Genomic DNA, 23,343 nt, shown 5'->3' on the forward strand with positions numbered 1-23,343 from the left:
CAGTCTACTTTACAGGTAGAAAATAAAACCTTAGAATACAATGAAAGGCACCATAATCTAATATGCATAAGAGTGAGTTATGGTTTCTTTTGAAACATAATTTTTCTCTCTACAATCACCCTCATTTTTACCAAAAATAATTACAGTAAAACTAATTTGCTTTCAAATTGTGTAGTTTCAATAAACTTGTCCAATTTATTTACATAAGTGTAGTAAGAATAGTGATTGACCATGTAGAATCTTTTAAATCTGCTTTGCTGAAATTTTTTCATAAGGAATCTCAGATTGGACTTTTAAAGGCCTCTTGAGGCCAGGAAAGCCAAGCCAAGGACTTGGCATCAGATTTTGCCTGAAATACCTACAGGTTTGGGTGAAATTCCTTATTCTCAAAGTCCCCCAATTATCCTAAAGTTCCTGTACCTGCCAGGAAGTGACCTTCTTTACCCACCTGGTTAGACTGTCAGGAACCCCGTAAGCAATATACCAGGATGTTTTTCTAAGGGGCTTTTATTGGCTCCATAAAGTCAATCTTAGTTCCTTAAAGCTGTATCATCATATCTGAGTTTATGCATGTCTCTCTCAAGCATGACATTTCAGTCAAAGCTTTGATAATACCACCAATGTTACCAATTGTGTCCTGTTATAAAGAGAACAGATTCTTATTGAACATATGCAAATAACTATATTGCCATCAAAGTACAAGAATGCTCACTGAGAGTTTTCAAATTCTGGAGAGATCAGGTAGGGAGAAAAAGATAAATGTTTCATTTTTGTTCTAAGTTCTAAGGTAGCTTAAAGATAAAAGAGAAAAAGTTGTCTTAAATCTGGAAAAACAACACATTAAAAATATCAGCAATGTTTTAAACAAAAAATCTTAAAAATTGTAATCATCCTCATGAGTTCGTTCAGTCCCATGTAATAAATTCTTGATTTTTGATCTTTAGCAGTTTTATGAAGACATCAGTTTCTCATTAGATTTCAGTAAATTCTTACCCAGTTCAGTGGTATGATCTGAAAGTTATCAGAAATATATACTTGTCAAAAAGCCCTTTCTATGAACCTTCTTGAAGATGAAGCACTTTTGCAAAAGCATCAGAGTAAACCAACTGTCTATAAATGACAAACGCTTAAAAATGCCCATGGTTAAAGGTCAGATGAGTGTACATTATAATGTGGTTGATGGGAAAATTTGGTTATTTTTGTGACACACAACATTTAAGATAGTTATGACTGATAACATCGTACTAGGACATATTATTATTTTAGGAATTTTATATAATTTCTAGAATACTTAAGTTAATAACATTCACCCATGCAAAATAGCCTAAGAAGTTTATCATCACTTATTTGATAATGCTTCCCATGAAATCTTAACATATCAAATAAGCCTAATTAGTTTAACATTTTCCTTTTTAGAAGAAGAGGGAACAAATACTTTAAAATGTTCCAGGGACCCTCTGGAAAATTTCAAAGTTAATTGAGGTCAAAAAGACTTCATTTAGAATTTGATTTGGGGAAGTTTGTCAAAAACATCAAAAAATTTTAATCTTTGATGAAATAGGGTCACAGATCATTATGAAATAATACTTATCTATTTAGTCAAAGTGATAAAAGATTTCAAAGGCAAATACAGAAGGTTACATAGTTCTGAGCAAAACTTAGCTCTTAAAATTGAAAATACCTCAGTTCTCTTAAGCAATTAAAGACCTGATGATAAAGACAATAAACACAGGAAATTATTTTGATAAAACACAGAATCCTAGTTTTCTAGGCAGATTATTTTAAAAGACAGAGAAAAACCTTTTACAATATCTTATCAAGAGCAGACCAATAGCCCAAGAAAGCTACATCCTTTTAGCAGATGAAATGCATTTAAATTTTAGTTCTATGTAAGTACACTATTGGTATTAAAGCTTAATTTTAAGTCCTTATAATAATAATTTAACTTTTAGCCAATTTGACTGCACAAAATTCCCTCTTTCTCTGTTCAATTTTCTATGTCCATATTTGTCCTTTACTTTCTTCCTTCCCATTTTCAGATAATCACCTTTATTGTAGGACAAATTTACTTTAATTTTTTTTTTTTTTAACAAAAGTGCATCTCCACACCCCATATCTTTCTTAGCTAAAATATATACTACTTTCCTTGCAGAAAGAGTTGTTTCCCTTATTATTTCTAGTAGTTTTAGTTACACATATTAAAATTCTTAACCCTTAGAAACCTTAATTTCTAATGAAAACTAACAAGTAGGCAATTATGAACTATCTTTTAATTAGCATTCTGTGAATTGACAGACTTATTAGATACTATTTATAATTTTAAAAACATGTGCTTTCACATGGAAAAATTTGGGGCATGGCATAAGACATGTTTACAAATTGATCCAAGCATGTTTAGTTTCTTGGTAATAAGAAGCCAAATGTAGGTAGCCCTATGTTCAGTAATTTATGTCCCATTACTTTATCTTATTTGGAAATGATCTAGATCTTCAATAAATTCTCATAATTTAATTTAATTTAGCAAAATTCTAAGGTTTCAAGTTAGCAGGAAGGTTTTTGAAGAAATTTTAAAGTACACATATCATAAAACATAATTATTGCACCTGAAAACTCTTATCCCACCAACATCTACCTAAATTATTTGCTCCCAACAATTTTGTTTAAATTACTCACATAAACTTCTTGAGAAATTATACAAAGTCAGCCATCATCCTAAGCAATTTCTTTTTTTTTTGCTGATGTATTTTTTTTTAAGAAATGTAACATAAACTTATTTGACTGGTAAACCCAGATAGAATAAGAATCATATGTCTGCTTTATATTCAGTGTTGAAAATTCTAAAGACATATCTATTTTAATTAAACCAATGAAGTTAAATTAATTTCAATACTGAATATTTTCCCAGATCACATGAACCTGAAATGCATTGGGGTTAGTTTCTATATTTCTGAGAGCTTTAGAATAGCCAATTCTTACAAGTACTTGATGTTTAACCCAATTAAATAGAGGTCTTTTACAAATTAACTTTAGTAATACCATGTGGAGGTAGAAAAATATCACACACCTATAATATACACTTATAGACATGTGCACAAACATACAGAGAGATGTGAAAAAAGGAATTTTATAGCTTTCACTTTTTAGAAAAAATTGAAGTTATGAGATGAGTGTAATAGTACAAAACTCACTACTTTATAAAAGAACAGTTGGATCCAAATTTTGTTTTCGCAGTTGGAATAAGTTAAGTTCATCTGCTCAGATGCCCAAAGCCTTCTACTAATATCTGTGGAGAGTATATTTAAGATTTTAATTAGCCCAATTTCAAATAGTTTCTTCTCCTTCTTCTTTTATTCTGATGAAAAACCCCTCTCTGAATTTTTGCATTTCAAAGAATGATTCTTAGGTCCCAGAGAAGATTAGGGTAGAAAATCTATTACAAAGGCACAGAGGAAGTATCCAAGTTCCTCCCAGAAGCACTTGGGTTTCCTAAGGCCAGTAATTTACAAGCCTTTTGAGATAAAAAGGGATGTTTTGGGATTGGTGAAAAGGGAAGGTGAACTTTGAATTGTTTCTGGAACCACACCTCTGATCCCGTAAAGACTAGATTAGTAAAACAAGGACAGCCTTTTTTTTTTTTTTTAATTCCTCAAAGAATAGGGTTGCACTCTAAATTAAATCATAGGTTGATCCATCCATAAATCCTTTTAGAAAGTGCTTTTAGAAGGTTTTTCTTCCCCTCTGGGTACACAATTTTATCTTAGCTTAGGAGAAGAGGATGAAAAGTTTTCTATCAGGCTCTGAATATCAACTCTGGTTATGAGTTCAGTCTGACTGTGGCCTTTCATCTTATTTTCCACCTTTTTTATTTATCCACTAATCTCAGGAGGTAACCTATTTATAAAATCTTTTGAGGATCTTCCCTGGGTTTGAGAAATTCCTTACCTATGGCCCTTAGTTTGGCCTTTGACCAAGGAATGAAAGATATCTGAGGAGGATTGCCTGTTACCTTGGTGGTTTTTAAGAAGGGGAATTTACATTAGATGTGGACTTTAATTTTTAAGTCTAATCTCTGTTAGTTGTTATATTTCTTTGTATCTACTTTTTAATTTGGTCTTTCCATAGTTGCCAACAATTGTCTAGAATGAGAACTCTCTATAAATTTTCTTTTCAAATATAGCCAATTTAAAGAATCCATCACTTGACTATTGACAAGTAGGATCTTACATTAATCTCAATAGTGACTCAAACCAATAAGCCTTTATGGCTTAACAAAAGATGTGAGAGGTGTCCCGAGAGAGTGCAAAGAATGCAGTCCTCACAAGATCCAGAAAGTTCATTCCCAAAGGATACTCTAAGAAAGCAAAGGCCTTTGTTGCACAGGTGGTAAGGATGGTGTAGTGAAAACAATGTCTTTGGTCTCCCTTGGGAATGTGGGATGCCTCCAGTCACAAATCCACTAATTTGTGGCACCAGGCAGGCACTACTGGAATGAGGCTTTTCTAGCAGTAACAAATAATGAAGGTTGATATGACAAAGGCCTCTGATGGACTGGGATGTCGTATGACAAACTCCCTTGAGAGCTGGCACGGCCAGACAAAGAGAGCGCGGCTTGTGACTTTGTGTCTTGGAACTCTAGTTTTTTCTAATGGCCGCCAGATGCACCTCAGTAAGTGCACCTTCTAGATGGCAGAGGCCAGAGAGAACATTCTCACAGGTCATAAAGCCAAGCTCTCAGGTCACAGAACAAGAGACAAGAAAAAGTCTCATCTGGTTTTTCTTATATTCACATTAACAGCTACAGCTAAGCCCTGGATCTCTTGTTGTCAAACAAATACTTACGAGAGCTGTGCTATGGGGTTGGGGATTGTGTGTTGTTTTATAGAGTACCTCATTGCAAATAAATTTTCTTGAGGTTGGTGAGTAACCTAGTGTCAACACACGCATTCCTCTGTGACCAACTTATCCTATCATGGGGGCTTCTTGAGGTGGCAAGTGCCCTAATGGCTCTTAAATGTTTGCCCCATGCCCATCAATTTTGGCTTCCAAGATGTCCCTTAGCAACAGCTTCCACCTCATGTGCATCTTAACCCATGGCAGTTTGTCTAAACAGATGCCAGTCTGGTGAGAACCATGAACTCACCAGGCTGTGTGGCCAGCTCAAACAACAGGTTTATTAAGGCCTAGACCTGCATTCCTACCCTGTGGTTTTCCCTCCTTGTGACAAGTGGCACGAAAGACAAAGAAAAGGAAAAGCAGAGACCATCTCTAGGAGAAAATGGATCAATAAAGAAAAGAGTACTGTACCAAATTACCACAGTTGCCAAGCCCGAGAAACTACTTTCCCAAATACGTTCTCCTGCTAATCTAAATTTAGAAAGGAAAAGAAAAAGACGCTAACCATTTTTCCCTTCCACTGGACCCCACAGACAGAGATTTTAGGAGGCTGATGCTGTAAAAGATCTTACCTTCTGCTAGCTTTTGTCCCACGTCCCAGAATCTCTTCATCTGTGGCAGTCTCAGGAGAAAGCTGTTTTTCCAGCCAGTGATTATCCGGCTGAGTTTGTCAGCTGTTGGGGAAGAAAAATTTCTCCACTACTCTTGTAAATTCTTTTGGCTGGTCTAAGAATTAAGTTGACATGAGACCGATTAACAGGAGAAAATAAAATTTAATCGTGTGTGTACAGGGGCTCCACAAGACAATGAGGTGAAAATTGAGGTTTATATGCTATTCTGAGTGAAAGAGAAGGGGTTATGGGTCTGGGACTTCAAAAGAGAGGCAGACAATTTACAAGAAGATGGGAAAAGCAGATATTTGGTAAATAAATGTTTGCCATGCCACGCAGAGACAATGGGGTACAGAGAGAACTTGGGTCTCCAGTCACTGTTGAGCTGCCCCCACCACACCTTGCCCGTATTCTTTGTATTTATCTCTGGTGATAGTTCTCTTCCCAAAACATGCCCTCTACCTAACTTCTTTTAACCAGTTAAGGGGGAGGTAAAAGAAAAGTTTTTCATGCCAAAGAGACATTTTTGGAGTGGCAAATTTTACTCCCCCACACTTTCTTCTTAATAATTTTTTTTTTATTCTGTTTTTTTTTTTTCTTCTTAAGATTGGCACCTGGGCTAACAACTGTTGCCAATCTTCCATTTTTTTTTTTTCTGCTTTATTTCCCCAAACCCCCCCTGTACACAATTGTATATCTTAGTTGCAGGTCCTTCTAGTTGTGGGATTCAGGACGCCACCTCAACATGGCCTGACGAGCGGTGTAGTGTCCGCGCCCAGGATCCGAACCCTGGGCCACTGCAGTGGAGCACGCGAACTTAACCACTGGGCCATGGAGCCGGCCACCTCTTCTTAATAATTTTATTCATCCTCTTCAATCTTTGAATTTCAATTGGCTTTTCTTGGATGAGTTCACTGTTCTTTCTTTCTAAAAAAAATGAATCTAGGGGGCCAGCCCTGTGTCGTAGTGGTTAAGTTCAGTGTGCTCTGATTCTGTGGCTGGGTTAGTGGGTTCGGATCCTGAGCGTGGACCTACACTGCTCATCAAGCCATGCTGTGGCAGCAACCCACATTCAAAATAGAGGAAGATCGGCACAGATGTTAGCTCAGCAACAACCTTCCTCAAGCAAAAAGAGGAAGATTGGCAACAGATGTGAGCTCAGGGCCAATCTTCCTCAGTAAAAAAAAAAAAAAAAAAAAGAGAGAAAATCTAGGTTTTTGCTCTTCTAAACCTCCTGGTACTCCCTCCTCCAATCAATGCAACAAAGACCCTGGAACATGTACCTCCATCCTTAGATGAAAAAGGAAAAAAGAAACATGGAGAATTCTTACTCATGGGGCCTGGCCCTGTGGCTGAGTGGTTAAGTTGGCATGCTCTGTTTCAGCGGCCCAGGGTTTTGCTGGTTTGGATCCTGGGTGTGGACATGGCACTGCTCATTAGGCCATGGTGAGTTGGCATCCCACATGCCACAACTAGAATGACACACAACTAGAATATACAACTATGCACTGGGGGAATTTGGGGAGAAAAACCATGGGAAAAAAAGAAGATTGGCAACAGTTGTTAGCTCAGGTGCCAATCTTTAAAAATAAATAAATAAATAAATAAATAAAGGTAAGCTTAAACACAAAGAATACTTACAAATATGCTTGTTCTTGTCATACCTATTTACATTGAGCAAACTCTCAAGTATACAACAAATTTTTATTTAGTCCCTCCTCTTGTCCAAGGAAATGGTGCTAACCATTCATCAAAGTATCTAAGGAAGGCAGCATCTATTCTGGTTCTTATCCTTTTCTGAATGTTCCATGTGTCTTCTGTCCCCCTCTGTCTTTGCAAGAATGTCTATTTCCTGCTTCAGGGCCCATATTATTAAACCTTAATAATTCTTATTCTGTAGTTATACATTTATTTAAGAAATCAAACTTCAGTTATTGAGTTGTCTTTATTATTCCATACTCTTAGAAAATTTTGCTTCCCTTCAATATGATCTGCAAAATATTACATAATATTTATTATCTTGGAAAATAGTTGTGTGATTTTGTAACTCCATTTTTCTAACCCAAACTCTCTATGTTTTTTAGGAGGAGGAGGGCCCTGCTGTGGTGAGAATCCTCAACACTGAGTGACATAAAGAATGTTAGCAGGAAGTGACAATTCCTACTGGGAGTACAAGCTGGAAACCGATCCTCACTTCACAGTGTCACATCCTTTCCATGGGTCACCATTAAGTGTTAGTTAGGGTTATTACTATTTGATCTTGTAGGGGAGGAAAAATAATTTTTCCTTTACCTTTCTAGCTTCTTGATTGAGATCCCCCCTGTAATAAAAGACAGATTAACAGGAGAAAAACAAACAGAAGTTTAATAGCATGTATACTTTCTGTATACATGGGAGTACCCAGAAACACTGAGTAACTCCAAAAAAATGGCCCAAGTCACCACTTTAAATTCCATCTCCCACTAAAGGCAAAAGGAGATGTTGTGGGGAGAGAAGCCAGTTATGGGGTTTACCAAGCAGAGCACAGTAATTGAGGGTATGGTTGCAGTGCAGATTTAAGTCTCTGCCTTCTCCGTTGATAAGACTTTGTGGAGATTTAGTCATCCCCCTCTTCCTAGTATGGCAAGGGAGACATCCTTACAAATGGAGATTTCCCTTAGAAATGTAAATTTATCTTACAAAAGAGTAACTTCTATTTGGTTTTCAGAGCTTCTCCTATATCTGCTGTTTCTTAAAAATAATCAGCATAAATTAATCCTTATGCCAAAGAAGCACGTTTGGGAGAGAGATATTTTGCTCCCTTCCAATCTGTTCATGCCCAACACTACATGGGCTGTACTACTGCAAATTCCATGTATGTTTATTCCCCAGAAATTGTATCACTTTACTGACAGCAGATAAAAGCATTATTACATTAACTCACAAAAGTGGGTTCTCCTACCCAATGTGCATAAGAAGTCAATTATTACAGCATCAGATTTTGAGAAAAGGCTTTATTAGGAGATCCAACTGCAAGGAGCCAGGAGGCACATGCTTTCAGATCTGTGTCCCCAATTCAGGATTTGGGGCAAAATTTAAGAGGTTAGGGAGAACAGGCTGGTACACGAAAACGCTGGTGAGAGAGCTTTAAACATTTATGGTAAGGTTTTAAACATTTATGGTAAGTTGTGGAAGGGGCTTTAATACCAGATATTCCTAGACAACAGACCCCTCCCCTCTGATGAGAGGCTGATTTTCAAGTTCAGGTCACCTTCCAGTCCTTTGGTTCTGTTGTGAGAGGAGTCTTTGGATCTGAGGTCATTCCAGGTCAAGATTTTCTCTTCTGCATGCTCTGGCTACATGCAAATTTTGGGCTTGCCTTCCCCCCATCCCCCAACCCTGAAACCTTCTGTTGATAAGATGAGGTCAGTTTGAACTGGTCCTAGAGAGCCCTTGGTTACGATTATCCTTTGACAGTATTTCTTATCTTATAAAAATATATTTGAGGCTGACTATTGAGAAAGAGTGACTATTCCTTCAATATCACATTTCTCCTCATTAGCAAGAGCTTGGATTAAAGCTACAATGTGACGAAGTTCTTGTATTTTATTACAAAGAACAAAGTGACTGAGATTGAGGGAAAGTAATGGGAAGGGAGAGAATTATAGAGAGAACTGAAGGGTATGTGACCCTCAGCTCTCAACTTAAGATGTTTTATTCCTCTTTCAGGCAGCTGGTATAATGAGGGAAAGAGGTTGTAAACAAGGTCGGGAGAATGGGACTGAAACTGACTTGTATCTCAAAGACACATCGAGCTATTTGAGTGGATATTTTAGTTATTATCCTTTGTTTTATCAGAACATTAGAAGATTTCTCACTTTGAATAAGCCAAAGCTTATCGTCCTAATTCTCTCTGAACATTTTTGATTTTGAAAATTTCTACTGCCAATAGCCAAATCCAAAGTGTTGAATATTGGAGCAGCGATATGGGTCACCATTGTTGCCCAGGAGGGAGAACTTCCATATGATTATGTACATCTCATCATCAAATTCAACATAGGGGATTCCCTGAAAATGCAATCAGGGACAATCCACGGGAACTTCAACTGTACTAGTAATATTTTAGTTTCTAAAAGGAATGGTGGACATATAGGTATTTATTAGATTATTTTTACACAGCTTTGAATTTCTAAAATATTTTACAATAACAATTTTTAAACTACTCAATTAAAGAAGAAGAAAAGCTTATATACTTCTTCATAATTATTTACCTGTCAATACAGAGGATGTCTTATTAGCTCTACACCCACTTGTAGGTGATAATTAGCACAACAATATGATAGTTCTTGCAAAGACTTCATGCAAGCTCTAGTATTCATTTACTTAATAGGAAAAAGATATTATATGATCAAGAAGACGCATTATTATGGAAGGATTTTATTTTTAATATACTACTTTTTTCTCCTTTCAAATATTGTTCCCCTGCTCTTAGTCTGGATGTGGTATGATAAGCCCATATGGCATTTTGAGAATTTAGAGCTTATACAAAAGATTTGAAAGAAGTGAGATTTCAATAGGGGGCTTCTTCTCGAGTCGTGGTTCCCAACTGGGGTGATTTTTCCCTCCCAGGGGACACTTGGCAAATTCTAGAGACCTTTTTGGTTGTCATGATTTGGGAAAGAGAGGGTTGATGGCATCTGTTGGGCAGAGGCCAAGGATGCTGTTAAATATCCTACAATGCGTAAGACAGTTTCTCACGATAACGAATTATCTGGTCCAAAACGTGAATGGTGCTGAGGTTGAGAAAATCTATCTCTTTTCTAGAGACAAGAAAAGTTTTCCCTGGTATGAAGGTGATGTGAATTGAAGGGGGCACGGGCATCATGGCAGTGTAGATACTGCTGGGTTCCAGAGAAAGGGACTCTGTGCTTTCTCTCTCCTAGAAGGGTGTTAGAGAAGAGGTAAAATCCAAAATGGATTTACGGGATCTGATAAAAAGCAGTTTACTAGAGGAGTCTGGACAGCGGAGCCCTCACATGGCCTCACAGAGTGTGGAAATATGCCCTGGCAATGGCATAGAAGAAATGTAATGATTCAGCTCCTCTTGATCCTGCCCCAGAAGTTGTGGAGAAAGCTATGTACCTAGAGAATTCAAGCAGATTAGAAATGTGTACCTTAACTGTGATTGCCAGGTAGACAAATGACAGTGATGTCCGGAGGGGTACCCCTACAATCTCAGTTCTGAATCTACCTCCTAACTCAGAAATAATCCTTAGAAAAGGAAACAACCAACTATCAAATGAGATTGTGTGTCCGCCACCCAGGTAGAATAGGATTAGGAAGAAGAATTGAGCTGAACTACAGAAAAATAAAAGAGAGAGATGTCTTGCATACCTGTTATTATGGACCGAAATTTTTATCCATTTCACCATAAATTGTATTACTGAATTGATATTTTAATTGAAAATTAAACCAATACTAATAAAGGATGTGCATTCCTTCAAACATTGCCCGCACTCCTTCAGCTGCTCCACAGACCCCAGATCTTACCATTCTCTGCCTATGTGTAGAGGTGTGCACCTCTCAGCTCATAAGGAGTGGGAGTGAGGTTCTGCAGCTACTAGCAGTTCTGTTTTCATGTGGAGTACTTCTTTGGAAAATTCTATTTTCCTTGAGTCTTATATTGCCTGATTGCATCTAACCATAGTGCAAGAGAGTTCTGTGTTTACAAAATCCACGCTGAACTCACACAAGTCTAGACAGGAGATCTGATTATCTCCAGGCTAAGGTTAAGACCATGTTTTTAAAATCCCAGGAAGCCATAGGTCATCCTTGACTTCAGGAAGCCCAAGTTTACCCCTCAAGTTCTTGATGAATATTGTTCCAAAAGAAGTCTTTGCAGAATATATGACTTCTCTTTAAGCTTCTGTCTGGCTAAGACTCTATACCATCTTTTTCTTCGCAGAGTAGATGTAGGCATCTCCCCTTTTACAGTAGTCAATAACCTACCTCTGTCTTACCTCTCAGTATTTTATTTTTTCCTTCTTTTTATTTAGTAGTATTTGGACATTGATCTTTAGACTGCCAAGAAACTGGTGTTTATATTTAAGATGATACTGTCTTTATATACTTAGATCCTTACCAACCAACTTGGCTTGTCTCCAGCCATCTCCTAAAAATCATAATCCTTTGCTGAAATGGGTGGGACTATCTAAACTCCAATCCAGTTCTGCAAAAAGAATGAGAGAGAAACATTAACAATTCTTGCAAATAGCAATCAAAATTGTTCTCTAAAAAAGGTTGTATGCTTATTTCAAAAGAGATGTTTATTAACCATTAGCATAGGTAGTTGCATTTTTAAATGAGGGTCAATTTGTATTACTGAATAGTAAAAGTCTAAAGGAAGTTAGAGCTTTTCTAACTACCCCATATCCCTGTTGGAATATAAAAACACACTCCTAAACAATCATAGCATTTCCATAAGCCGATAAAATGATGACTCAGAAGGTTAGATACCCCAGGCCACAAACCATTTAATATATGAATGTTTTAAGTTTATGTCAAAGTCCTATTTTTTAAATACTTATGTAATCAGAAAATAAATATATTGTACATAAGTCATTTAATCCCTGACTCTTACCTGAAATGTCTCAAGGCAATTCGCCGATTTCAAGAAATGTTCCGAAGGAAATTTTGAGGGTTCAAACAGACTTATTATAATGACTTTAAAGATTTTTGGCATTTGTTTTCTTTGATGTTCTACTGCAGAAAAGAATTTTACATAAGGACTTTTTGCAATAATGCAGTCTATTACATTGCTTGCGGTTCACTGATATGCAAATTTCAGTGTGTCTGACTTCAGCCATGTTTGTGGCCACTTTACCAGACTCTTCATACTGTGGCCTGGTCTCTGGTTACTTCTATTGTCTAATAGCTGGCTAAAATTTCTACACGTTTGATTCAATTAATTATAGGGACTAGGCCTTGAGCAAAACCAGATGAAAGGAATGGATTATGTTGTGGTTGATTCTGTGGCTCATGAAAACAACAGAAATTGATGAAAATGCTGAATTGACAGCAGCGATTCAAAAGTAGCAATATCATCCATAACACTCAAGAAAAAAGTCTCTGTTGTTACTCAATACAAACTGATGAATGGATCTTAATAATTACTATAAAACTCTCATCTCCAAGTGTGAAAATAAGTATTGTGAATGAAGAAGATACAATTGGCCCCTTCTTTTGTAGCCACTGAAATCTTAAATGAAATGAATTTCTGCATTGAGTGCAGTACTCATTTCTATCCGCCGAAGCAGATAGATTCTCTTTAGAATATATTTATTGTATATTTTCTATAAGGCAGACAAACCAGGGAATACAAAGATCTGGTTTTTCTCATTGACGAGTTCACAGTCTAGAGAGAGAGAGAATTTTATAGTACACGTGTTAATAGAGTTACAAGGAGTTCCAAAGTTACTCCAAACCACATTTCATACTTAGTAGCATTGCTATCTATCAGAGAAAATTAATATTGTATAAATTAATATAGGGTAAATTAATGATCTTATCAAACTCTTAAGGCTGTCATGAGGATTAACTGCATTGTTACAGGTGAAGTGCTCCAAATATTGCTTGACATATTAAATGTTGGCAATTATTAGCACTTGTTATCATTATGGAAACTCTACAGTTCCCTTTGTCCTCTAGGTCCTGTACAGTAGCAGCCACCCCTTAATGGATGCCTACTACATACAACTTATTTTACTCTAAGCAATATTTTGTTAATCTTTTCAGTAACTTCCTGAACTAACTACCATTGATTCTGATTTATAAATGAGAAATTTAACATTCAGAAATTCAGTAATTTGCCCAACGTCAGCTCTAGTAAATCCAGAGCTAATACTCAGTCTCTGCTTGTCTACTCAACCGCACAGCCTCGTGGAGAGAGATCATTGTGGAGAACTGGGATTGAACTGCTGAGCTCTCCAGCAGTTCTATTCTCTGAGGGATTAGTTCCTTCAATCCACCCACTGGTTCCTTTTGGATCAAAGACAGACACTGAGACAAAGACCTACTATAACTTGTAGGGCACTAGAAAAACACACAGAATCAATTCAAGGCATTTTTCTGACATTTCCTCCCTTTCTACAGCTGGCCTGTAGAGAAGATGGAGTTTGTGGCCCTCAGTGAATGAAAAAAATGTATTTGAGCATTATACTTCCCACATTCAATGGTGTCTAGAAAATCTATATTTCTAGGTGTATCATATCACATTTATAAAACATTATTAATAATCTCAATTCATTCCAAAGCGTTGAGTAGTCAGGAGAAAATTGGACAAATGTGATCCGTGAGGAACAGGGATGAATGAAGCTTTGCTTGCGCGGGACTCTGACTGGCCTACGCTTTGTCAGTTGCCTCCCTAGATCTTTCTCTTTACCTTAAGGACACTAAGTGTAATTAAATTGGATTTTTAAAAATACTCATTTGCCGGGGCTGGCCCCGTGGCCGAGTGGTCAAGTTCACGCGCTATGCTGCAGGCGGCCCAGTGTTTCGGCGGTTCGAATCCTGGGCGCGGACATGGCACCGCTCATCAAACCACGCTGAGGCAGCGTCCCATATGCCACAACTAGAAGGACCCACAATGAAGAATATACAACTATGTACCGGGGGGCTTTGGGGAGAAAAAGGAAAAAAATAAAATCTTTAAAAAAAAAAATACTCATTTGCCTTATTGAATAGAGAGCTTCGTTTATTTATTTTCATTGTTTTAAAACTTAAATATGTATTATGTATATGGGTGTGCACACACACACACATATTCTCTTTTTTTAGGGTAATGAGTAGGCAAAATTTGTCAAATGGTTGACTATGTGCCAGAAGTGTTCTACGCACTTTATATTATTTCATTTAATCTTTAAAGCAGCTCTATGAGATAGGTGTTATTACTATCCTATTTTCCCAGATGAGGAAATTGAGGCCCCAAGAACTTCAAGTAAAATGCCTAAGATCACAAGGATAGTAAAATATGAAGATGGTAAAACTAGGAAAAATGAGAAGCCAGAGAGCCAAATGCAGATCTTGAGTTTTTATTTATGTTAGATTGTTTCCCATGTTCTTTAGAAAATTTCGAAAATAATTGAGAAATAAATGTTACCCATAATTGCATTGCTAAGAAATGACCATTGTCTGTATTTTTAAAGTTTTGTGCACATATAGAATATAATGCCAGTGCAAAGTTTTCATATTTTTCATTTGATATATTGCAATGCACAATATTAGGTATTTTAAATTGCTTGAATATTAGCACTTCATTTTCTATGGTGTGTCATCATTAATTAACTATTTCCCTGTTTTTAAGAGTTTACATTGCTCTCATCTTTCACCATAAAATTATTACATTGATATCTTTGTGTTTAAAGTTTATTATGCAATTATTAAGTTATCTTTGGGGATATATATTTAGAAGTGTAAAAGATATGATTTTGTTTTAAAGCCCCAGGTTTTTTTGAATGAAAATTCATTTAGAACATTCCATGATACTCTCTGTCTATTCTCTCTGCCTGTCAAACCCTCAGTTACTCCTCTGTAGTGGTTTCTACCCCTGAAGAATTCTGAATTTCCAATTGCTTAGAGAACAAGTTAATTTCCAAATGGAGGCCAGCTGTTTATTTCAGCTGGTATTAGTTTAACAAGTTAAAGTAGTATTTGCAATTCTTGCAGTGTTTTCTCCCAAGTCAACCGTTTCACTCCTCAAATGCAGGCTTTGGATTCTTTAGTGCTTTCTGGATGCAGAGTTCTGTCTGTGCTGCCACTTACCCCAGAAAGTCTGGCTCTTCTTAGATACTTTCTAGTTTCTCTCCTCTAGGCTTTCACATTCTCTCTGCCTCACAATATTATTCAAATATAGTTTCTATCTTCTGGTTCAAGCTATAACTATTGCTTTCCTAGCTTCTCTGGTGTCTGAAGGCTTTTATTTTATCTTACTGGTCTTGGCAAACAGAGCTTGAATTGGAGGACAGCTGCTTGTTCTCCCAATTCCGCTGGTTTTCCCCAGGTGCTGGGCTCTGCGGTCAGGCTTTGACTTGGAATTGTTTGTAACATATCGTGTCTAGGCAGGAGGGAAAGGGAAAATCTTCCACCCCACAAAAATCTCTCACAAGCATGACCTGGAGATAAGTAAGACTGTGACTGTTCTCAAAACCCTAACTCAACACCGCAACTTAACAAATTCATTGTGAAAAGATAAGCTCCACTTCTCAGTTGCACACACAGTGCTAAATCCACATTGCAAACCAAAAAGACAGGTTAAAACTAGTTGGTTAGCTGGCAAACAAATCTCAACTATTTTTTTGACTTTTTTTCCTTTTTTAAAAAAATTATTTTATTGAGGTCGTATTGGCTTAAACATTGTGTAAATTTCAGTTGTACATTATTATATTTCAGTTTCCCTATAGACTGCATCGTGTTCATCACCAATATTCCGGTTTTCATCCATCACCATACGTACATGCCCCTTTACCCCTTTTGCTCTACCCTCATCCTCTTCTCCTCTGGTAACCACTAATCTCTTCTCTTTAACTATGTGTTTGTTCGTTTATCTTTCACATATGAGTGAAATCATACCATGTTTATCTTTCTCTGACTTATTTCACTTAGCATGACATCCTTAAGGTCCATCTATGTTGTTGCAAATGGCACAAGTTTGTGTTTTTTTTTATGACTAAGTAGTATTCCATTGCATAGATATACTGTGTACTCTTTATCCATTCATCTGTTGATGGGCACTTGCGTTGCTTCCATGTCTTGGCTATTGTGAATAATGCTGCAATGAACATAGGGGTGCATAAATCTTTTTGAATTATTGATTTCATGTTCTTTGGATAAATACCCAGTAGTGGAATAGTTGGATCATATGGTATTTCTATTTTTAATTTTTTGAGAAATCTCCATACTGTTTTCTATAGTGACTGCACCAATTTGCATTCCCATCAGCAGTGTATGAGGGTTCCCTTTTCTCCACATCCTTTCCAACATTTGTTGTTTCTTGTCTTATTAATTACAGCCATTCTGACAGGTGTGAGGTGATTTCTCATTGTAGTTTTGATTTGCATTTCCCTAATAATTAGTGATGTTGAACATCTTTTCATGTGTCTGTTGGTCATCTGTATATATATTTTTTGGAAAAATGGCTGTTCATATCCTCTGCCCTTTTTTTGATTGGGTTGTCCATTTTTGTTGTTGTTGATTATATGAGTTCTTTATACATTTTGGAAATTAACCCTTTGTTAGATATATGATTTGCAAATAGTTTCTCCCAGTTGGTGGGTTGTTTCTTTGTTTTGTTGATGGTTTCAACTTTTTAATGAAAGGGCCAGGAAGAGATCAGTTGGTTGCAAGATGATGACTATGGGAGCCTACAGAAGACTGTTAAAGACCATCTGTATTGTCCATGACAACATCCTATTTAGATGAGATATTGGTACCGGTAGAAATAGAAATAGGGATCAAAGGGAGTAAAATGCTGTGTATCAAGCTCAGGACTAGGAGATGGGAATCAGAAAACCTGGGATCTAACCACAGCCTTGACAATGACTTTACATATTTGGACAAGTTACTTTAACTTTTGCTTTTCAATAGCAAGTGCTAACTATGGGGGAAGTTCCATTACAATAGCAAGTGCTAACAATGAAGAGAATTACAAAACAGTCAATGAAGGTCAAGTTCTTCTCCAGAAGAGGTGGGGATAGAAGTAAGTCACTATTCTGCTTGCAGCCCATGTCAACTTTTAAGTGTGTGTGTGCTTTAATAGTAATATTCACAACATTTTTTGAAATAATGGAAAAATATTTGCTATATTCTAGCATATAAACAGTTGAAATCATTCTAAAATCTTGGCCAACTGGTGGAGGCATTAACGGAAATCAAGGCCTTATAAAAATATTACTTTGTGACATTGCATCTCTTAGATCATTCATTTCCCAAAAGAAAAAGATGCCGACTCGTTCTGTCTCAATCTGTCAACCACATGTTGACAGATCTTTGGAACCATGGAAAAGGAATAGTCTTTTTCAAAAAGCTTTTTAACATTTATCTCTAATCGTTAGTGAAACTTCTTAGCAAACAAAATATCCTGATGGGGCACAAGTGTCAGGGAACACAGTAGAGAGGTGATGGGGTATTCCAAGGACAGACAGCCAAGAGGTTGGAAGACTTGAGAATTCACCGAAACAAATATGGCTTGATGGTCTATAACCAAAAATTTGAACTTAGGTAAGAAAAACTAGAATATAAAACAGAATAAATTTTGAAATATGTTTTAATTTAAAGCCAAACAGATGAAGTAAAATATATTATAAACACCATTTTGTAATGAGAAATTGTAGACAAGTTCCTTGGAAACTAATGTATTATACGGACAACCAAAGTAGCCTGCTATTATGGATAGAAGGAATCCTGTCTTTCCAGCAGGATAATTGATTGTTATTTTAACATGAAAGAGAAAAATAGACCTATACTAACAGATATTCAAGGATCTAATAAATCAGCACAAGGAAAAATATGCTGAAAAGGAAGATGACATCTTTTTGCTCGACAGAAAAATGAGGTCATAAACTATTTGGCTACAGCTCCAGTTTTGCATTTTGTGTCATCAGTTTCCAATTCATAAGTGGATAGTATTCTAAAATTTTTAACCCAAATTGGTTTGTTAGCACTTGAAATGTTTTTCCTCTAGAAATAATGTTCTGAATGGTGGATTACTTCACAGAATAACAGTTGTCCTGACACACTTCCAGCGCACAGACACATACACACACACAAACACACATACACAAATCCACATTCTTTCTAATCCCAAATGTGAGGCAACATGTTGTAGCACAAGTTTTGGTGATAGAACATGGTAATAACCCACAAGCAACTGTTATGAGCTAAATTAGTGGCCTTAGCAAATTTGCTCGATTTCTATTAACTTCATTTTACTCGTTTGAAAATGGAAATAATAGTAACTTTCTCATAGGGTGGTTGATTGCGAGCATTAAGTAAGGCAAGATTAGCAAAAGTTCTTTTTACATTGCAATATCTTATAACGTGTTAGTTATCAATGTACTTAAGTACTTTGTGGTTCAGCTACTCTTTGGATTAAAGGGAAATAAAGTGCTATTTATAATGTCTGTATAGAGGAAAGTGCATTGTGTGGCAAGACAGGCCGCAGTAAACCAAGAAGTATAATGCTCCCAGCTGTGGTGCTTCCAGCATCCATCTAGCCAACAAAAATCTCTCCATTTCCTTGCCGTAGTGGTTGCAGTTTCTCAGAAAGCAATACATGTCTATTCTCACTCGTCTGGTGGGCCCACAGCCTGTGTTACCATGTTATCCTCCTTATTTTCATAACTTCCTTGACTCTATTCTCTGGTTGTTTCATGCATATGAGATTTGTTTCTTCTGTTAGATTCTAAACTGTTAGGAGGCAAAACCCATAGTCTGCATCTGTAGACTCAGAGCCCAGCACAAGTCTAGGCACAAAATTGGTCCTTAATGAATGCTAAGTAGAGGATAAGAGAGCACTTTCCAGGTAAAGAGGATTCTATCAAAGAGCTAAAAGGTGAAAATGGCCTTGCTGTCTCTAAGGGGTATTATCTAGATTATAATGACCACATTGAGTAAGAAGGAAAAGGCTGTAAGATCCAAACCGCAAGGAGGAGTGGTGGTAACTAGATAACAGATCTACGAGCAATAGCCAAGCCTGAAGTTACTTGAGAAGCAAGTCACTAGATAAACATTTTTAATGAGTAGTTTCTCAAGAAACAAGTACCATATATCATAAGTTTAGGACAATAAAATTATTTTAAATGGGAAAAGAAGATGAAATCTAGTAGGAAAGTCGTTTTCAGAAGAGTAATTTAGTAATATTCTGGACTGAATAAATCTAAGGAATTAGATTGTTCAGGCTGTAAGTAGATGTCTAACTCATCTTACTTGGCATCTGTACCACTCGCAATAGAGAGAGAATACCTCTGCTTTCCTTATTTGAGCTGTGTTGACTCAGCTAAAAACTTAAATCACAATTACAATAGTTAACATTTTGAACTGTGTCCCAGGGCTATTTCACATGCTTTGTATGGGTTATAATATTTGATCGTTGCATTAATGTAATGACTTAGAAACTATTGAGGAAATGTAGCTCAGAATTTTAAATAACTGGCCCAAGGCCACACTGCTCACAAGTGGTGGAGCCAGGGTTTGAACTCAACAACCATTATTCCTAAATCAGCTTTCTTAACCACTATACCGCAGCACCTCCCAAATATGAAGAAAGCTTCTCACTTAGATGGTCTAGTTCTGTGCATTTTGCTGTGAAAACAAAAATGACCACTTTCTAAATTAATGTATATACTGTTTCCTGCCCCAGATCCATTGTTAATTGTCCTTTGTCCTTTTAACCTGTAACAGCCCTGTCTGTTGGCCCCTCCTTCTTTCCTTATTTTCCATGCTTTATCCAGTTGAATGTGTTGCACAATGGCTCCCCTGCCCATTGGCGGTCTGTGGTTAATTTTGGTTAGGCATTAGTGGGAGTGAGACAGTAAGAGGTCTGGCAAGTGAAGGGGTTAGGTCCTTCTCTAAAACCCATAACTTATGATCCAAACCAGTGCCTAATCTTCTTGCCTGGCTTCTCACCAAGATTGTCTTTGAGGCTAGACAGACCCAGGCTGAAGTCAGGGTATGTGACTGCATCTTTCAGAGCAGATGTGAGTGGGAGCTTGAAAAAGATGGTGGGTCGATTTCTATTGCATGCTCACTGTGCGCCAGTTTAGCTACTTGATGTAAATTATTCCATATGATCTTCACAATAACTTTTTGAGGTGGGAAGTGTTCTAATCATCTCAGGAGGAAACTGGGTCCTAGTTTTAGAAAAATGCCCACATTCACATTGCTTTAAATGACGGAACAAGAAATCATTTCAGGTTTACCTGATTCCAAAGTCTGTTCTTTTTGCCCTACGTCAGTTGCATCCCAAAGGCTGCACGTTAGCCAAGGGTAAAGAGTTATGGCTATAAGCTCCTTGCAGAATACATTTTAATAAAAAGAATTGTCTTAGAAAGATTAAGAAGCCCTTCACCTAGGACTGAACAACAGGTAATCTGTTTCCAGATCCCTTGCTCCTATCCCTCAAGTGTCCTTTATAGGACTTGCACAAACTGGGTGTTTTTGGTTCACCTACCTTGTTTCTAACTCTCTCCAAGGGACACATTGCTATATGTGCATAAACATTTATGTAGGGCTTATTAGATGTCAGGCACTGATCTAAACCCTTGACATGGCTTACTTCAGTTAATCCGCACAACAACCCTATGAAGCAGCCGTCATTATCATCCCTGTTTTACAGATGAGGAAAATAAGGCACACAGCGTGGGTAAATCATTTGTTCAATGTCACACAGCTATCTAGGGGAGGATTCTCTGCAGAGACAGTGCTTCTGTGCTCACTGAGCTCAGCTGCCTTTCCACCATTCATGTTGTTGCCAGAGCTCTCTTCCTAAAACTTGGATGCCCTCACGTCCATCCCCCTCTTAAAGATCTGCAAAAATTTCCCATTATTTATAAAACAAATTCAAAGATATTTTGCTCAGCATTCAAGACTCTTCACAATTTGACTGTCTTTGAAAATTCTACCTTAATTTCTCCTTCTTTCTATTACCTGTTCCATCTACTCTAGACTAATTGCCACCCATAAACTATACTCATACTCAGCTACTCATGACTTTCTTTTTTGCAGACTGGAAGACTCTTCTTTGCCTTTCAAAATCCAAATCAATGTTCAAGTTATCTCAAGTGGTTGTCTTCCCACAAAGCTTTCCTTGTTTTTCTCTGCGTGGAGCAAGCCTCACCTTCTTCTGCCCTTATTTATACCCAGATAATATCACGGCTTTCCCTCTGCCTAGAGTTATACTGAGATATTTGTTCCTCTCCTGTTCAGATGAGACCCTGGATCTCTTGAGGTCAGGGACTGTGTCTTATAATGTCCCCAGAGCCTAGCATTTGATGCAGACTGTTGACATTCATGAATACTGCTGAATGAATGAGTGTCTGAGTTAGTGAATAAAAATATTGAACATGTTTTTTAGCTTTGAGGGGAAGACAGTAGAAGGTCTAAGTGTTATTGAACTTAATTACTTTCAGTGTATATAATAATCATTTCTGTATTGAGTGCCTGTTTCAGATAAGATGGCAGCAATATTTTCTGTTTTTGATAAAACTACCACATCAGGACTATTAGGTTGTTCAACAAGATTTTCATGCAAAGGAGTTGTTCCTTCATTCGAAATATGTATAAAGTTGGCCCTTTCATGTTAGATGAAGATAGCAGTTTTTCAAACTTTCTGTGAACATAACTCAAGAACTTAATATTACATCTTGACCCTATGATCTTTTTCTTATAATACCTTTCTAGCTGTATGGTTAACATGCTAGAATTTCTCTTTTGGGGATATTTAAGAGTAGCAGAGGCAAACCCTCTTTGGGATAGTGTTTTAATCCATGGTTCCTCCACTTTTATATATTCCTGGCTCCTTCCCTCTGTTTTTGCTCTTTACTCTGTCTAAATGCTCTTCATCTTCCTCCCCATGCCCCCACCCATCACCTCACACCCAAATTCTCAGTCACAGTGGTGCATCTAAAATGTCCCATTCTCCAAAAACTCCCCAGAAAAAAATTAACCTATTCCTATTCTCTGCTACCAAGACACGGTGTTTGTTTGCAATTATAATAACTCTAATCATGTTTGCTTGCTTCTCTGTTTCTCCTAGTGGGTTGCAAACTGATTGCAGGAGGGCATCCTGTCATTTAGACTCACATCATACCACTTTTCCCAAGCCATCCTAATCTCCATTCAGTTCCTAAGTATGTCAAGCTCTTTCCAGTGTTAGGGTTTCATGTTTTCGGTTTCCCCTGCCTGTGTGTTAGCCAGCTAGGGGAAACCACAGTTTGTTTTCCCTTTTACTCAGAATATGACTGTCTCATGAGAGACTACGTTTCCTAGTTGCCCTTTCATCTAGGTGTAGCAGTATTACAAAGCCATATGACACCAACAGGATATGAGCGTAAGTGATTATCGCATTTAACTCTCTCAACAGCATATAGAGAAGGCACTGATATTATCATTATCCCACTTCACGAGGAAAACATAGGCTTTGAAATGTTCAGTAACTCAGTCAATTAGAAGTTTATACTTTCAAGTTGAAACTCTTCTACATTCATGTATCTCTTCTGAGTTGGTTTGCAAGAATCAGGTGCATAAAGTCCAGACACTTCCAGGATTTCTATAAATGAGATCCAGGTCCTAGTGAATGATGACCACCCCAAGGCTGGTCAGTTCGATGGTAGCCTGTCTCAACATCCAGTTGACCTTCCTGCATAAGTGTAACTTTCAGCTTAAAGCTGCACTTTAAACTTCTTTAAGCAGAAGTTTAAAGAAGTTCTTCGTAAACGTCCATCTTCTTTTCCTCCCTGCTGGCTGGAAATAGCGGTGGTGGAGCAACGGTGGAAGTCACTGTGGAGGATGACAGAACGGCCTTTCTATCCTGGATCCCTAAATGACTTTACTGAGCAGAGCCTCACTACTGACTCTGGGTTGTTAAGTGAAAGAGAAATAAACCTTCGTCTTGACTATTCATTGAATTTTAGAGTCTATTTATTAACCATTACTCCCAAGTAATACGCCCTAGAACACTTTTCTATTGGTAGCAAATCCTACTGGTATTTTAGGTCTTGGCGTAAGCATTGCTTCCTTGGAGAGGTCTTTCTGAGCCTTTCAATCTAAACAGCTTTACCTTATACGTCCTATCTCTCATCCAGCTCTT

General features: G+C 37.3%; 1 long non-coding RNA gene across 2 annotated transcripts in view; it reads left to right on the top strand.

Annotated features, from left to right (window-relative positions):
• The window catches only part of LOC106783014 (uncharacterized), a 29,716-nt gene extending 17,607 nt beyond the window's left edge, over positions 1-12,109 (top strand). For both annotated transcript variants that reach the window (XR_001380480.3, XR_001380482.3), the window contains exon 5: positions 7,589-12,109. This is a non-coding gene — a long non-coding RNA (uncharacterized lncRNA). The remainder of the gene's footprint in view (positions 1-7,588) is intronic.
• The last annotated feature ends 11,234 nt before the right edge of the window (positions 12,110-23,343 follow it).

The sequence above is a fragment of the Equus caballus genome, chromosome 3 (genome assembly GCF_041296265.1).
Source record: "Equus caballus isolate H_3958 breed thoroughbred chromosome 3, TB-T2T, whole genome shotgun sequence".
NCBI lineage: Eukaryota > Metazoa > Chordata > Mammalia > Perissodactyla > Equidae > Equus > Equus caballus.